At 46.4% G+C, this 17,500-nt stretch overlaps 1 protein-coding gene, 1 long non-coding RNA gene and 1 other non-coding gene across 4 annotated transcripts in view; 1 reads left to right on the top strand and 2 right to left on the bottom strand.

Annotated features, from left to right (window-relative positions):
- LOC122647141 (NADH-ubiquinone oxidoreductase chain 5) overlaps nucleotides 1-1,262 on the bottom strand; it is a 12,912-nt gene extending 11,650 nt beyond the window's left edge. The window contains exon 1 of one of the 2 annotated variants that reach the window (XM_043840629.1): nucleotides 1-1,262. This exon is cut by the window's left edge and continues 835 nt beyond it. The gene's annotated coding sequence lies outside the window, so the exon portion shown is untranslated. The other variant, XM_043840628.1, reaches the window with a different exon arrangement.
- Nucleotides 1-17,500, top strand: part of LOC122647153 — a 32,698-nt gene that overhangs the window by 9,329 nt on the left and 5,869 nt on the right. The window contains exon 2 of the long non-coding RNA XR_006330809.1: nucleotides 11,875-11,879. This is a non-coding gene — a long non-coding RNA (uncharacterized LOC122647153). The remainder of the gene's footprint in view (nucleotides 1-11,874; nucleotides 11,880-17,500) is intronic.
- Nucleotides 50-123, bottom strand: TRNAF-GAA. Its single transcript has one exon. It is a non-coding gene; the product is annotated as a tRNA-Phe (tRNA).

The following is a 17,500-nucleotide window of genomic DNA, read 5'->3' as shown; positions in this document are numbered from 1 at the left end:
AATTTTGAAATCCGGCTCGCTCCCGGCTACCTGAAGAGCACCCTTCGCCCGCTTAGAAGTGGATTCGAACCACTGACACAAGGATTTTCAGTCCTTTGCTCTAACCAGCTGAGCTACCTGAACCACTTTCCTAAAGTGTGTGTTTTCTTCATCGAATAGCGCCCTACCTTACCAAGCAGTGGAGGAGCTTGCTCAAGAACCGAGAGCCGTCCAGTCCCTGGCCGGCCCTCGTTCGGTCAGGTGTTCTTCGCTATAGACGCCACCAAGAACAAGAAGGAGGCTCTCCGCTCCGTCTCACTAAGTAGTGCTATTCTGTCCTCCGGGGGACTCCACCAAGAGGTTCTTTCTCTCACGTAATTTCGCCCGCCCGTTCCACTTCCGTGCCGGAGGAAATGGGATTCGAACCCATGATACAATCTTCTTGTATGTCGATTTAGCAAACCAATGCCTTAAGCCACTCAGCCATACCTCCAAGTTGTTGATCGGAATTTGATGTGCCGGGTTTGGTTGGTTGCCCGAAGGGCTATCTGATCCGATCAACTGCGTAAGCCGTAGCGCGCTAGCGCGCGTACTCTTCCTCTATGAGCGAGACTCTATCCAGATCTATGGATCTCCCCAGCATCCAAGCGAGACTCCATCCAAATCTGCCACTCGTTGGGCGACGCCTTCTTTTCTATGAACACCCCACCACTGCACTGAATGATGAACTTTGCCAGTCTTCGCCTCCGACCCGACCAGGAGAGAACACACGGTCAAGCCAAGCCCTTACCCGCCGCTACCATATAGTATTCATCTCTCCTTCGTCTGGTCGAGAAGGGAGGGGAACTGGACCGTGACTCTTCTATTACATTACATTACGGAGAAGGCCATTCTCGTCATGAGCGATCCACGTCCTACCATAGTGCCCGGAGAACCAGGCTTGCTTAGCTTACCAAGCGAAGAAAACTACAGGGGTGGTCGTAGACCAGCTCGACCACCGGGAGAGAGTGCTCGTAGATCAGCTCGACCACCGGGAGAGAGTGCTCGTAGATCAGCTCGACCGCAGGCTGGTTGTAAATCTGATTGTAAATCAGGAAAACTACTGCGCTAACGCGCCCTCTATTAGGTTGTTCTGGCGCGCGCCTTACTCAAATAGGGGCGGAAGGACTTTCTTCTTTGCTTCTGGCGAAGGAATTTTTCGTTGATTGCACGAGCTAGCCTGCAAACGTAGGCTCGAAAGCAGCAAACTACGGAGCGAAGAAAGCAAGCAAGTCCTTCCGCGAAGAAGAAAGTCCTGAGCGCTAGCTGATCGTAGACCAAAGAAGCAACGGCTGAGCTAGCGCTCACATTACTAAGACGCGTTAGTACGCGCATCTTCTTCTTGGTTGGTAAGTGTTTGTATTCTTCTCTTGTGTACCTCTCTTGGTTTGTTTTCTCTGTAATAGATATATTCAGTGTTTTCCAACCTGCAACTCTGACAACTAGTTTTGTCAGAGGACAAGAAGAGAGAGGGAAGGACAGGAAGGAAAGCAGAACACATTCTCTTATTTTACCGCCTCATTAGCACACGCATGCTTAGGTCGTGCGGGAAACATTCTCAATTTACTCTTTGTGATCAAACTGTGGGACCCCCCCTTTAAGAGCAGTTCGATCGGGCCCACTCCCTGATCTACGACCACCCTGCTCCTACTCGCTCGGGCCTGCTCCTCCAAGCAGTCCCTTCGCCTGCGTGTCCTTAATGAAATGGAAGTCCTTCTGGATTATCTCTTGAAAGACAGATCGAGTTATTGCGTAGATGATCATAGAAAGCACAGTAGGCGTGTGACCTTTTCTTTGTCGTCACCTCTAGGCCGGATACTAATTTCTCAACTAGTCTGGCTTGGAGAAGCTCTGTGCCTTACCTTTCATTCAGACTGGATGGGGTCAGAAACTGCCGGCTATGATTGTGCGGGCGATGTCATTATGCTGAACACACGAGTGAGTCAGATAGATGCGCTCCCACGCCGATGACACTAACCAAGTTCAGGTCGAAATAGCTGGCCTGATTCCGTGTTAGGTTACCTGGCGCGGTGGACACGGACCTAATCCAAAGAGATAGGCTATAGTGAGAGGTCCGCCGCGTCCCTGCTACAAACAACAGGGAACAGGAACAGTCGGAGGCTGCCATGACTTATACTTCGACGTTGGCTCCATACTGGATACAAGCCTAGAGAACCCTAAGAAGAAAGAAGCTTCATTTAGGTTCTCTAGGTATCCAGGAGGAGAAAGAGATCAGGCAAGGTTAGCACTCAGCTAACTTTAGGAGCAAAAACCGTATTTTAGCTAAACTCGCGACATAGTATAGACTGTGAGTGATTCAAGGCGTGCCGGTGCGGGTGCAAACCTTCTATCCGTTACTTTCAATCCTTTATCCCCTGTGGAGTCAAGTTCCGAAGGCTCCACTTGACAGGCTGGTGAATCTATCTCTCCGAAAGAGTCTTCCCATCCATTATATACGAATCAACATCAAAATATCCCCACTTCCAGGTCTGACGAACCGGAAGACTTTCTATCTCTATATCCAAGTAAATCCCTGGCTGTTGCTGGACGGAGGCCAGTGGGGCAAACTATCCTACCCAAACCATCAGTCGGAGGGACAAGTTGAGAAGTTGTTCCAACCAAAGATATTCCATATGTAAGAAAGATATCAGGTGCTAAGGCAGCGTCAGGTGTAGAAGGGAAAGTGAGTCGGAGATGATCCAAGGCTGCTATCTGCTAGTGGATCAGTTCATTGATTATCTAAATCAACCCGGGGAGGGAGGGACAAGAGGAGAAGTCTCAGTGAATCCTTCATCGGCGAACTATCCATCTGGAGACTAGTTTACATTGAGTGTTATTCCATGAATCAAGATCCTCCAGAGAGCTCTGAACCAACAGGGCAAACTCCGACAGAAAGCACTCTTCCATCTATCGGATCAAAGGCAGCTAACGGACTCCTATCTCCTTCGTTCAAAAGGCGATTTGGGGCGAGTGCAAAAGCTCATCGACAATGGGACCATCCGTATACGCCCCGTAACCGAGCCATCGAAGGAGTCTAAACAGGAGAAGGTCTCAGCCAACTCCACATCCATTGCAAGGATTCCTTCACCATTAAAAGGGTATCGTCCCGCACCAGTCAACGAATCAGATGAGGATTGTCCTCTCCCTAAGAGAGAAGTTGCCTTCCTGTTCCGATGAAGACTTGAACTCATCAGCTTCAGAGGACGAGTTGCACGGCGATGGGTGGCAAACTTTTGTCAGCAAAAGGACAGCGTAGCTGCTGCAAGGGCTGCCCAACAACATCAAACTTCAACTTTGGCTCCTCAAAGGACTAGACGCCGTCGAGCGCCAGGTTCCAAGAAGAAGAGAAAGCTGAAGAACAAACTCCTTCGGAAGGTCATGCCCGCCGAAGACATCGAGGAATTCATCAAACGAGTGACTGAGGACCTTTACATCCAAAAGCCTCGAGTCCCCGTCATCCTCGAAGAGTACATGCCTTAGGAATGGAGGTAGCTTAGCTTACTCTGATTCTGACTCTGACTTCTGGGGAGATCACTCTCCCGTTCATTGTGGGATGGTGCAAGTGAGCGGGGATACTGAATCCTTGCTTGGCGATATCTTCGATGATGACCAAGGCCCACAGGAGGTGTGCGGCATCACCCTCCGATCCGGGAGGGGGTCCTTGTCAACAAAAGAGGGGGTGAATTCCCCACTTAAAACTCCGGGATATTCTTTCAGATCTCGAGGTGCACGGCCGTAACGCCTATTGGGCTGCGGAACTCCAGAGAAAAAAACAAAACTGGGATTTATCGAATTAATTTGGCGCATTAAGCGCGGATAAGGAAGGAGCATTTTTCAACCTAACGATACATCCAATACCAAAAAAAGCCTTTTCTCTCATTACATTACTACTATCGGCCTGTTAGGTTCCTTAGTGTATGATTGTTCCATTATCGTTTCGCCGTGATTCACACAGCTGACTAGTACCTATCGACTTCCTTATTGGATGTCTTTTCTTGTATCTTGGACCTGGTGCTTTTACGATCGAAAGGATTTGGAAAGAAAGGTTCGACTCCTTTCCGGTCGATAGTGTTTGCCATGAAGAGTACCAGAGAAATTGACCTGCGGATGAGATCTCAAAACGCTCTAACTGGACTAACTGCCAGAAAACTACGTTGAATGAACCTGGGTACTCACTTTAGATTCCTTCCGATCTTCTGGATTTTGAGAACGTGAGATCCTATTTACGCTATATTGTCTTTCATGATCAGCGATAACGAGTGCCGTTACAAAAATAGTAGCTCCATGAGAGAAAAATTCACCAAATCGTTAACTAGGAAACAAGGTAAACACAGAACGTAGAGAAAACAGGTAAGTATACCGCAAAGCACAAGAGGCAGGGCGGGGAAGCAAGGCATATCGATTTTTCTATTTATGGTGATGGAATCCGCGATAAACAGTACCATCATTCGTTGTCTACCATACCCAATTTCCTTCTTTAAAAAAAAAATCCGTGAGTTCCTTCATCGAGGGCATTTCAAGTAAAACAAGGCAACCAGTAACATCCATGATGATAACGAGCCACAGTATCGACACATGATTGAGATGAATTCAGACTCACATGTGTGTCACCAGATTGGAATATGGATGCCGTTCCTACCTTTTAGTTTGTTGGTAAATCACTAGCATCTTTTACTACGCTAATTGCTGGATTAGCTAATTCGTATCCCATTGCTAAAATCATAGCCTAGTCTCTGGGAAGTGTAATGCTGTACTTTCCGTTCCTTGTTTCTTTCCTTTTCACCTATATCTTTCTTATACAAAAAGTAGAAGCGAACTCGATTGAATCTCTTTTTATACAATTTTTGTTGATCATGGGCAGTTAGACAGACAACAACTGGAATCGAGCCTGTGCTATTCCCTACGGGCAGGCAAACAGAACCATTCATCTTCCTTTGAGCAAGCGCTGAAACTGATCTTTCATTCTAGGGCAGCTACCTGATATCTCGTTACTGAGCTTGATCTGATCCTCAAGTATAACCCGTGCAAGTGAATGAGAGAGGGCTTTCCGTTCCTTGGCATTTCTTCTTTCATTTCGGGATGTTCGTCAAGATCACTCTTCATTCTCCTCTTTCAAGGCAGCAGTGCAATCGTTCGGCGAGGGAGGATACGAAGTACTACTTTCCGTCCGCGCGAAGGAAGTTGTCTGTCGATCCCAGTGACTCAATTAGAAGGTCCAAATGGATATCAATGGTAGAATCCATCAAAGCACATGTGTTAAGCATAGAAACCTTTTTTCTCGATTTAGCTGTCAAAGATGGAATATCAACTTGATTGAGGGGGCCTAGGGCCTCTTTTAGGTCTTTAGTCGGGGATGGGAGGGGTCATATAGTCTCGTTTTCCGTCTCATAGATTGGCCACAGAAGCAATATCCTTCGTTAGGTGCGTCAGCCGCTCCGGCTCATTCCTGTCTCTTGCAAGACCTCTCAAGAAGGTGCGGGTACACAGAACGAACATCTAAATGGACGGCTTCCACAGCTTGACATTTCCTTTTGCATGAGTATAATTCGCTGCTGAAAGCAAGACCCCCACTCTGGTAATCTAGCTATGTCAGCCGATTTCAGGCAGCCCTACTATCTATGTACTACTCCGACCTCGTCTTCTTCATCCGTACACGTACCAAAATTATTCTTTCCAGAGAGGTATATTCATACTAAAGAATTTCAAAAGTCTTTGACCAAGGATCTACCTGAACTAGTGCCAAGGAGTGATGAAATCCCAGTGGTTGCCGGTTCGTACGCATATGTCTAACCAACTCCCAGGGGCTCTGTTCCTTTTGCGATTGCCGGTTCCGGTTGAGCTCATCATTGATCCGAACGGGATGCATCGAATTGATCGTCGGCTGGTTCCGGTTCCTACTCAGGATGAGCCAAAACCATAGTGACGAGCGATCCCCTAGGGTGTAATATCTGGATGTCCCAAAGATTTTTTCTAGAGCTAGCCGTCCACTTCAAACATCGCTGACATGGCCATTTTCCAGTCGTGGAATTGCAACTTTCATTCCATTTCCGGATCCCTGTTTATCAAGGGAGCTTAGGCTGCCGCTTCTGGTTTAGTTTCAAGCTCCAGCTTAGATAGAGGCACCTTCTGTAGCGAAGACTGAGTGATTGATCTCGTTATGGCTAAGCCAAGGCTTTTCTGATATGGGTTTGGGTGCTCATGCTCCTATCTTGCCTGCTTCGGATGTTCATTTAAGTCATCAAGATTGGGCACTTCGGTTGGCACTTTATCGAAATAATCCTGCTAGCAGAGGTTCCTATGTGCTCGTTTAACCTACTTGATAAAGATGGGAATTCTAACTCATCTAAGTCGATGAAAACTGCTACTAACTGGTGGGACCAACCTCTATGGTAGAGCTTGAAATGCTTTTGTTCACCCGGGTCCTACTATAGCTCCGTGCTAAGGCAAAGGACTCTTCTTTCTACTACGTCATACCTGGAATCAAAACCAAAGAACTCCTTCCCCAGAGAACATGAAAAAGGTTTCTAATTTTGGCATATTTATGTATAGAAAATGCTCGTTCCGAACCTCTCACAGGCTCGCTAAAGCTTACCTCTTGCCCCTTGTCTTTCGTTTTGACGGTTAGACATCGGGCATACAAATTCATTCAATCATCTCGAGATGGAAGATACGCTGTTGTTTCGGGATAAACCGACGAGTAGACAGACTTCATTTCAAGATCTTCCCCTTAAGTTTCGGCAGGAATGGACTTTTTAGGTAACATCCTGGTACTTATTCATCGATCTAGGTATAGAAAAAGGAGGTTGCTAGCCTGCCTCATTCCCTTGACGCGATCAGGATTAATGAAATTAATGTGCTTGGATTTCTTCATCAGAGGTGCGGGCAGACGGATAAGGAGAGCAAGTTCGTCCCATGTCGTTCTTTTCCTTCTTTCTTCGAAGCAACAAAGTGGAGTGTTTCGCTGTGAGTTATTTTATCCAAATGCTGTCGTAAGTCAGCTTTGAAAGCTATCCACAGGCCGCAGGAACGGAACAATTAGCAGCGGTCAAAGCGCGCTACTGAGACATCCGAAGCAGGTAAATTCTCCTTTTTCTTTGGCTATTCCAAAAAAAAATTTATTATGGAAATGGTACTGACCGTAAGGGATCTTTCCAATTGAATTTGTGCACCTACTTTGTGGTATCTGTTGAGAATTGTCACCTAATTTCTCTCGTAGAAGGGTGTCACCTCTTGGGAAATACCCCAATGTATCTTTGAAAACGAGTATGTGATCAGGTTGAGAGACCCCTCCCAGAGCATTGGAGTAAGCCCACTCATAAGCCGAATCTGAAGCAAGCGCTACAGGAAGAGTTTACCACCACCCGAAAGTGAAATAGTCCCTCTAAAAGCTTTTGCGGAGCAGGAGTTCGCTCCGAAACATGTTCTTACTAAGTCACATTCAGCGGTGGAATAGCTCCATGGTATAGGTCATGGCAAGATTAATCATTACAGAAAGTACTTTTAAAGGCGCGTCAGCCGTGACACATTACTACACCATCAAAAGCGGGAATTGGGTCGATCAACGATGCTACTTATGATCTCTTTTGGTACTCGTCCGGATTGCTCTTTCTGGGATCGATTCCCAGTCGCTTTGTCCAAAAAAACCACCGGATAGGGGCGACCTTGTATGAATAGGTTATGCCGATACTCCCTTTAGTTACAACGAAAATGCATGTCGTACTCGTTGGCAGTTTCTCACATACATTTCTCTAGAAAGAAAGCTTCATGAGGGCTCAACCAGCACATACTGAAAAAGTAAATTCGTACTACACGAGCACAAATGGAGAAGGTCTTTACTCCACCGAGGAGCGGTAGCCGCTGCGTCCGATAAAGTGTGTTCAAAGTCGTCCCTGCCCGAGTTGAGGGTGCTGCTTCACCTCGGTGAGCTCTTTCAGACCCTTCTGCTTCAAAAGAATGCCCGAGGGAGCACCCCGCCTTAGGTAGCGTTGCCCAGCTTATGTTTGATGTACAAAATGAAACTCTTAATCCCAACTTCCTCGAGAAAGTCTCCGCTACGCGTGAAACAACATCTAAATAAATGAATTTCACATCTTTGTCTCAACTTCCTTTGCAGAAATTGCTTTGTTGCAGCGGCTAGCCAGCCCTTATTTCGTAGTTGCAAGCGAAAAACAATCTTTACAGGGCTTGACAGCGCCTCGACTTATGGATACAAAGACTAAAGAGAGAGCGACCATTCTCAGCGAGGCCATTTATGGAAAAGTCTGACTCCCAACTCTTGCTATTGGGCAGGGCAAGAGCCCGTACTTACAGCATGAATTCTTGCGCGAGATACCCAGTTGGGCTATTCGATAATGTATGACACATGGAAATGCTCCTAATCCCAGCTCGGCTTTGTGCTTCGGGGCGAGACCTCTTTGGAGTGAAATTCCCGACTTTGAAATGCTTTTTCAGGGGCTGCTGGACTTGGGCCCTGCCTTCGCTCTACATATTAATAACTTGGAAATGATAATACAGATTAGTACACCTACTTTGACTCAGATGTTTATGGATTGGGACCTGTTTCCCTTTGAAGCTCTTGCTTCTGTTTCTGTGCCTACCATTTATGGAAAAATTGACTATCTATGCCAGCAGCCCAGCTCCGGCTAATACCAACACATCTCCTTCGAGCTATTCTCTAGTCACGTCTGGGAATGCCCTTCTTTTTCGATAATTCGTGAGTTCGAAGTAGAATCTTTTGCTGCAGGCACCTCCTTCTATGTTTGACGTTATTCGCGCGGTCTCACGGGGGGCCCCACTAGGCTCAGTTCCGGCTGTTCCTGCAAAGGTTGTCCCATCCTGGCGAAAGTTAAAATGATAGACCAGGCTTAGGACATTGTGGCATAGTGGCCCCTCACTAAAGGGGTAGGTGGGCGGGCTCAGACCAAGTTTAGGTTTCAGCTGCTAATCGAACCCTGTGAAATTCATTCTTCCCTTCCCGGAGTAGGCGCTCGTATAGAGCCCAGATTGTTGATCTAGGCATACGCACCCAAATACGCTGGATCTAGGGAATTAGCCGAACCGACAAGAAAAGTACCTAATGTCAAGTGCCCCTACTATCACCTATATGATGTTACTCTTTTCTTTCGTTTTGCTCATCCGTACATGTACATACAAGAAAGAATCCTCCCTACTACCATTGGGGGATGTTCGCGCACAAGCACAAGAGAGACTTCCAGTGTCCCACCATTGCCATGTTTGTTCCATTCCTGTTGGTTAATGGATCGCTTTCGAAACTCAGATGCGCCAAGGGTTTGGTATTGGGATTCCCCCGGCGCTACATACGTTGATTGGTTTAGGTGAGCACTAGATAGATACCTTAGGGCATGCCCCAGAGACAAAGCAAAAACTACTTCTTTAAGCTCCGGTCGTGGAATGTTCTGTTCATACGGCCTCTCGATCGTGTTTATACAGCTCCTGAGAAGCGTTGATAAGAAGAGGATCCTACGAACCAATTCTTCCCCTGATTCCGCTAGCTATGAAACAAGATTCATCGTAAGTAACAATTTTTTCGTGATCGCTCACAGTCGAGAAGGAAGATGGTCCAAAGGAATGCTTCGTCGCGTCATTTCGACTCATCCAATTCGAAATTGACTCAATGAACAAGTCATTCCTACCTCTCAGCGAGAGAGAATCCCCTCCGGGAATTCCCTGGGTCGGTACATCAATAGTTTGAAAGATCCTTATTTCATCATTCAATCTCAGCTTGCAACTTCCATAGGAATCAATATGGGTAGAGTACGGTTCCTCAATCAATGTCTGGGCAGGGAAATCGCTCGAGGTTGTTTTCGATCTCGGTAGAAAAACAGAGCTTTCGATCAACATTTATGGAACTAACCATAGCTCTTTCAGACCCTTTCTTTGTCTCATCTCGATCTGCTGTTTCACTCGTACGGGTGTGGGTTTTGCTTCGCTATTCATATCGTCAGGTGTGGGTGGGGTAGAGAAGAAGAAAAAGAATGGACAGGTGAAGGATCGTCGTATGGAAAGATCCGATGAGACCGTTGCAGCTTCGAACAACTCTAAGTTGTGTCAGTTGAGTCATCAAATGAACCGGAAATCGGCTATTTCAGACATAGAACCGGCATATCCACTTTCTTCTGAGCCGGGATCTTCCTTCCCCGGCATGGCTCACTCCACATGCTCCACCTGTGTCATCCAGCAAATCATATGTTGAAAGATCGCTTCACTGGCTGGTAATTGATAGGATGAATCTTCTCCGCTCCGGGCCCCTCTGAGGCTGAGAATCACCTACCCCCAGTACGTAGTGGAATGAATTGCTTTTGTCAATGCCGGTGCTCCTATCGAGGAAAATAAATTTAATAGCTAACTCGCAGACATTGTCAGGCCAATAATTCTTGTCAAGTGGAGGTGTAAAGTTCGAACTATCTCAAATAGGCATACAGTCATCGACTGCCTCAAGCAAAAGAATCCCCAAACAAAGGACAAGGATAGAGGGCACCAATACACGGATCAATCCGTGTGGTGGGACCTCCGGCCCCCTCGCACTGAGCGCAGAGTCTTTTAATTGTAGAATGATTGTTATCATTCTCTTTCACTCAGTGTGACCAGAGGCATCATCACTGGTGATAGTATCCTAGTGACTACTAGGCTCTACTAAGATATAGTGGTGATTTCCTCACCAGTTATCTGTGGTAGGTGTACCACATGTAATTTGGACTTGACTCATCATCAAGTGCCATCCATCCTCTCCAACAAGTTGAAGAGCACTAGGGGAGTTCGAGGTGGACTATAGCGAGGAGGACGACAGCTTGGTACGCTCTTACCGCTCCGTGGGGGGGTGAGGTTCCCCCCGTGGCCGGCTACTGTGCCGTTAAAGGTTACCAAGTACAAGTTGTAAACAATGCCAAGAATTAAAAAAAAATTATAAAACATTGCTCTGTCGCTCAGTCCCCTTCGATGGCAGAAGGCCATCCGAAGGTCTTCGATTATCAGGGGGCTCTGCAGCCGAGTTTCCTTGATAATCTTTGATTGCTTGTCCAAGGAAGTGTGTATAGCATCCTACCTCTTCAGTAAAGAGGTCGTGCGGTTAGTTAACAGGTCGGGACCGTTATTCACTGCTTTGTATTTGAAGCAGTGTGCGTCATCATTACAGATGGCGTACGGGTCCTCAAAAGTGAAACCTTCCTTACTTCCCGTGCCCGTCTCTCTTACGAGAGGGGGGTTACCTCGAATCATTCCCGCGTTTCATCGTCATAAGATTAGACGTCGGGATGATTACTCCGATAGGTTAGTACAGTTGTACTTATCGTTCTTTTCGTTGAGTAAGCTAATAGAATTAGCGCCTAAAATAAATAGGTCAACGTTTAGTTCGATAGTGACTCCTGTTACTGACCTAGATAGGGTGATCGGGTTCGTTTCCAAAGTGAAAGAAAAAATGAAATCACTTTTGGATAGGTATACTCCCTATGTATCCTCCATACCTGTGCACCAGGGTATGAGTTGGGTACCTACCTGGAAAGCCGTCCCGTCCCATTCAACGGTTAAGGTAGCTCTGCAACAAGAGGTTGAGTATGAGGGCAAATCCCCAAAAGGGATGTTGATTCGTCGGTATTTAAAACACCGGTCAATCTTCACAGCTGTATTTTATGAGCTGTTTGCCTTTGTGGGTCTTCTCGAGTTTATACATGCTCGACAAGATCACTTCTCTCCCGGCTTGTTGTGGCCTCCCCGCATTAGGTTCGCTTTTGATCCTATGAACACCTTTTGGGCCAATAAAGATCTTGATTGGTTTGAAAGGTGTTGCGGTCAGTACCTGCCGTCTCCAACCACTCAACATATTCCATGGGTCGGTGGCAGATTAGGTATGTCTCTTGAGGGAGGCGGTAAAAGTAGGGTATTCGCAATTGGCAACTATATTAAACAAAGGTAGCTTGCTTCCCTATCATGAATGGTTTATGTCGATTCTTCGACGTATACCTAATGATGGGACCTTTGATCAAACGTTACCATTGCGAAACCTAGTGGGTTGTAAACACTGTTTTAGTTTTGATTTAAAGTCGGCTACTGATAGGTGGCCACTTTATTTCTTATATAGTGTTGTACAGTACAGTGTTTATTTGGACCTTCTGTTGCATCAGCCGTTGTAAACTCGACGTTGGGGCAACATGTGTTTGATTTTCCTCAAACACGGTCCCGTCGTCCAGTTTGCTTTGTCGCTGGTCAACCGCTGGTCCCTATGGGACCCCTCTTGGGCCCTCTTCGCACTATCACACCATATTTTGGTGTGGTATTGTGCTGAATTGGTTCATCCCGGAGAGCGTTTTACCAATTATGCAGTTCTCGGCGACGATGTAGTAATTGGAGATCCTGATGTTGCGAAGGCCTATGAGGAATCGCTTGATGAACTCGGAGTCACAATATCACGACAAAAGTCACTTGTGTCTGATATTGGAGCTTTTGAGTTTGCCAAACGATTCCGTGTTCGTGCTGGTACTGTTGACATTAGTCCTGTATCAATGCGGACTTTGTGTGGGTATACGCACCCTTTCGGTCTGATGGCAATGTTTGAGTTGTATCAGGTTTCCCGGTTCTCATCATTGCATCGGAGGGGCTGGATTTCGGGTCCTTGCTAGGCTCAATCATAATGAGTCTCGTAAGGTCTCTCGCTTGAGGGCCATGTTTGAGAAACCTTCGAATAAAAGCCAGTACCCCTTTGAGTTGTGGTTGGGTAGAGGTCTTCCTTTATCCCCCTACTTAAAAGGCTTCTTGATTTCTTATTTAAGGGATCAAATGAAGCAAAAAGATTTACATTTGGCTCCTTCGGAATTATTTCCAAGTGAAGGATGTGAATCTTTCTTGGAGTGGTCAGTGCTTCGAAATTGGGTTTCTCAGTGGCTAAAATACTGCCGTTGGTATTACATGGTTGCTCTCTCTCCGGATGTCAACTTGGAGGCTTTCTTTGATGCACCCCAAGTTGAGACATCCTTTCAAGTAAAAATGAATTATCGTGACGATTTATGTCGTTTTGGCTTGATGTGGAAATGTTTCGACTTTGTGTCAGAGAAAGGACCGTCATGGTGTCCCCCATCTTTAGTGGAATATCTCCCTAACTATGTGGGATATATGGCCCTCCTCGGAGGTTCAGGAAATACCGCTTTCTTGGTAAGGTGCGAGGGATTGACTTTACCTCGCGCCTGGAAAGGAGTAATCGAATAGTTGACTGTAGGCGCACCTGAGCGCAGAGTCTCTCCGGACTTTGTCCGAGTCTTCCGTAAAAGGTAGATTTGGACGAGAATTCTCGGGTTGACCCCCGGGGGGCGTGTCCGGAGATGGTTGTATGGTTAGTCACCATACTAGCGCCCAAAGGGGGTGGGGGGGAAAAAAAAAAAAAGATCCCGATCTTCCTAGTGATATGCGGGACAAACATCGTTATAAGTTGTCCAAGTTGCCAAGAAATAGTTCCTTTGCACGAGTAAGAAACCGATGTATTTCCACTGGTCGCCCTCGTTCCGTATATGAGTTCTTTCGAATTTCTCGTATCGTTTTTCGTGGATTAGCATCTCGAGGTCCTTTGATGGGCATAAAGAAATCGTCTTGGTAGCAACCACCAAACCAAAAAAAAAGGACAAGGATAGAGACTAGAAAGACAATCCAATCTCCTCGTTGCTTCCTATCTGAATCCTTCCCCTGATCCGATGGTCCGGTGGACCATCGGCTCAGGGGGGTAATTCTCAGGGTTAGGTACAACAATGGGAGATAGGAATTGAGATTGTTGAGAGCGCCTATGACCAGACTTCATCGATGCGAAACATTCTATCGCATGTGCCAATTGTTCCCTCAGGCCGTTTTCCACAGATTGGTTGAAAGAGAGCTCCGCTTCTGACCCCAATCTCTGAGCAAGAAGAACCCGGTCAAAGTGTCCCACGGGCATCTCAAACTTCACTTTTTAGCTACAGAAACCAAGGTTCTATCAAGAGTTTTTTACCCTCCATCCCGGGACCTAAAAAGGCCTAAAATCAAAGTCGCGATTCTCCGGTTAAAGATCAAGCTTCTCCGGGATATATTTCAGGGTGTGGACCGGAACTCCTCTTCTTAGGGGAAGGACGGGGTCGGGAGAAGAACTATTGGGATAGAATTGCCCGTTCAAATAGATATAGCAGCTATACCTATGAAATGCTCTTACTATAAAAATAGATTTTTTAATTTCCGGCTAGTGTCACCTGGAATGGTTAACCCCGTACCATAGAAAGGAAATATCCCACTGCTGAGATGTATGGTATCGATTTATTCCTTTACGGATGGGTGACGTGACACGCAATGGTTGGCTGTTCTCCTCGAAGATTGACACTTTGATCCTAGTCATGTCGGCCTTGCTTCTTTCTATGTTGGGAGTAGCAGAATAGGAACTGAGACAAGCACTAACCGTAACCGGGGCTGACGCTCGATCATCCCCACTCTCATCCGCTGTCTCGCACCAACCTTCTTCCGCTGCGCTGTCTCTTCCATCTGATCTGTGCTATCTCCTTGCCTGCCCGGGGTCTTCCTCTTTAGTAGCGGATTGGTACATAGGAACATTAGTAGAATGTCCCCGGAAAAGCCAGAAGGAAAAGGTGCCCCAAAGCACTGAAATATTATATTTAAGATATGGTCTCATATTTACTATTTGAACGGTGAACTTCTCGCGGCTTCTTACCCAGCCCACCTCCCTAGCGGCTACATCAAAGCAGAGAGGCAAGGTGCTCAATAGACTTTCTCAGCTGCACCGTAATCAACGTAGATTGAGAATCTGCGAGAAGCGATCATCCGAAGAAAGATTCTCCTGAGAGTCAATATCCGTATCGGTGAAATGACTATATCCTTAACACATTGGGTTTGGCGGGATTCTCCCATTGCTTTAAAGAAAAGTATAGATCCCCCTTCTCTCCCTGCCCAGTTGTGATGGAATTTCCCCCTGGCTAGCAGCACCTGTGAAGTCAGATCTCGAGCCAGTAGCAAGAGCACGAAAGAAGTGTCTGAAGCTTTCATAGGGCAGATCTACCTCCCAAGCTCTCGCTTTACGATTGAAATAGCTAAGGAAGATGCCTATACCTATAAGAGTCTTCCTCCATTACTTTTAACTCAGACGGGGGATTGACTAAGAGTAGGGGAATCTCCCTTTCCAGCTTCTTGAGATTCTTGGAATTTCCCTAGGCCAATTGACACCCAAATGTACTTTTTCAGGTACCTAAATGTACTTTTTTGTACTTTATTCAATTCCTAGAGAAAGGGGTATGCGATCCTTTGTCAGTATCTGTTTTGAGATCCTATCCGTCTAAATATGGGTTTTCTACCTAGCCCTTGAGATAGGGAGTTTTGGTATTGACCCCTGCCAAGTTGAAGCAGGAAGAGAGGCTTATGGCTCACATCTCGGTAGGGTTTCGCTCAGTAGCAAGGATGCGAGGTACCGCCAAAGGCACCAATACGGGACTACTTTAATCCCAAAAGGTGACCAAATTCCCCACAACTATTGTTGATATTTCCATTTCAGATAGAAGGAACTAAGCTTCAGGCAAGCAAGTCAGATTGAGATAGCTTGAGAAGTGCTCCTTAAGGGCATCTTTCTAAGCATAAAAACGAAAGTTCGAAGAGTCCATCCTCGGACCCAAAAGGGGACAAAAGTCGTGATAGAAGCCCCCGTTTCCCTAGCAAAGAAGCGACACCTTTCAAATGAGGCGGATCTTTCCCCTGGCAGGCCCAGATATTCTTTCTTCTAAGTAGCACAAATGTTAGATCTTCCGATACGTCTTTCTCAAAGGGAGAAGGCGGGGATCACTTCTCGCAGATTATTCATTTTTACTATTTAGGAAAAGAGCTCTCTCGAACCCCCCTTTATGATCTCACCGTGGAGCTAAAACCCCGCTTTGAAACTATAGCTTTAGTAACTACTGGTGCAGAAAGAACGCAAACCGATGGAAATAGGTCTCACGACGTGTGATATTATGTATATGATTAATCAAGGCATTATGACCTGCGAAGGTTAGATTGATCAGGCAAGATACCCCCAGCTTCTGCTATTGGGTGGGCACCCTCCTTAAGGGTATATGCCTTGGGAACAGTCCCGTTGGGGCCTAACGCCACAAGCGAAATCTATTCTCAATAGCCGATTCTCCTCATTTTGGTATCATCCGGTAAATCCCATGGAATGGAAGTAGTGAATTTAGGGCTCAAAAGAAAGAACGCTAAAGCTTATAGGTTCCTTTTTCTAGTTGAATGAACCATGTCATAGAATTATTCCAATACTAAGACGCGGTTGGCTAGAGTCTCAAATGTGACTGATCACAGGCATTGACCTAGGAAAATTTACCCGAGAACATTCCTTTCGGACTACCATTTTGCTACCATACCTTTCCGAGCCCACCCACCGCCTCTTCTCGCATTGGCTACTTAGTTTTCTTTTGCCCTGGCTTTAGAATCATCTCATTCCTTGCCCGAACCAACCTTCCTAAGCAACCCAGGCATTTCGGTATAGCTCCAAGTAAAGCAATCCCGAAATGCCTGGGTTGGATCCCAATGTGGCAATGCACAAGTTAGCAATATCTCCTGACATTTTGCCAGTCAAACAGCCACAGCGCAAGTTCCACCCTGAGTTGGCGGAGCGTAAAAAAGAAGAAGTACAGAAGTTGAAGGATGCCGGCTTCATTCGAGAAGAAAAGTATCCAGACTGGTTGGCCAACATTGTCCCCATAAAGAAAAAGAATGGGCAGATCCGAGTCTGTATTGACTTTCGAGATCTCAACCAGGCTTGTCCCAAAGATGATTTTCCATTACCGATCACCGAGATGATGATCGATAACACCACGGGGTTTGAGCGTATGTCCTTCATGGATGGATTCTAAGCGGCCCTTACAGGCCCCCTCATGTACCCGAGCGATCACCAAGCAGAGTTGAAAGACACCTGTAAGGACATGCTGTAAGCTCAAAACTTCGCTCGGGACGAGCGAAGCGGAAGGGATCAACAGTTCCTGGGAGAAATCCGTGAAAAACACGAGCACTTGGGAGGCTACCGACGATCCACGGAGCCCGGCTTCATCAACACTAGACGGATCCAGACCGGTCAGTGATAGAGACTATGAATAGAGCATTAAGAGTATGTAGAAACGGAGGAAGTCTGAACCCGTCTAGTTAGTGAGTTAATGCCTTCTATGATCTATGAACTGATTGCTTCTATCGCAAACACGGAGACAACTTCGTGCAGAATGTGCCATGCCACCAGCGGGCCGAAGAAGAAGCATGGGAATCGGCCCAGGAACTCGCACGAGCGGTAGAGAGGCAGAATTCTCTAATCAAAAAGAAGGCTTTTTTAAACTAATAGCTATTTGCTATTTTCTTTCGGCGTCGGAGAGGAAGCTGTTTTTTGTTTGATAGAAAGTTCGCTTCCCCGTGATTTGACAGGTTTCAAAGTGGTTCGAATCCACTGACTTCATTCAAGGAGAGGAGACAAAAT

Source organism: Telopea speciosissima, unplaced genomic scaffold (assembly GCF_018873765.1).
Source record: "Telopea speciosissima isolate NSW1024214 ecotype Mountain lineage unplaced genomic scaffold, Tspe_v1 Tspe_v1.0012, whole genome shotgun sequence".
NCBI lineage: Eukaryota > Viridiplantae > Streptophyta > Magnoliopsida > Proteales > Proteaceae > Telopea > Telopea speciosissima.
The sequence above is the reverse complement of the archived record's forward strand: the minus strand, read 5'-3'. Positions and strand labels throughout refer to the sequence as shown.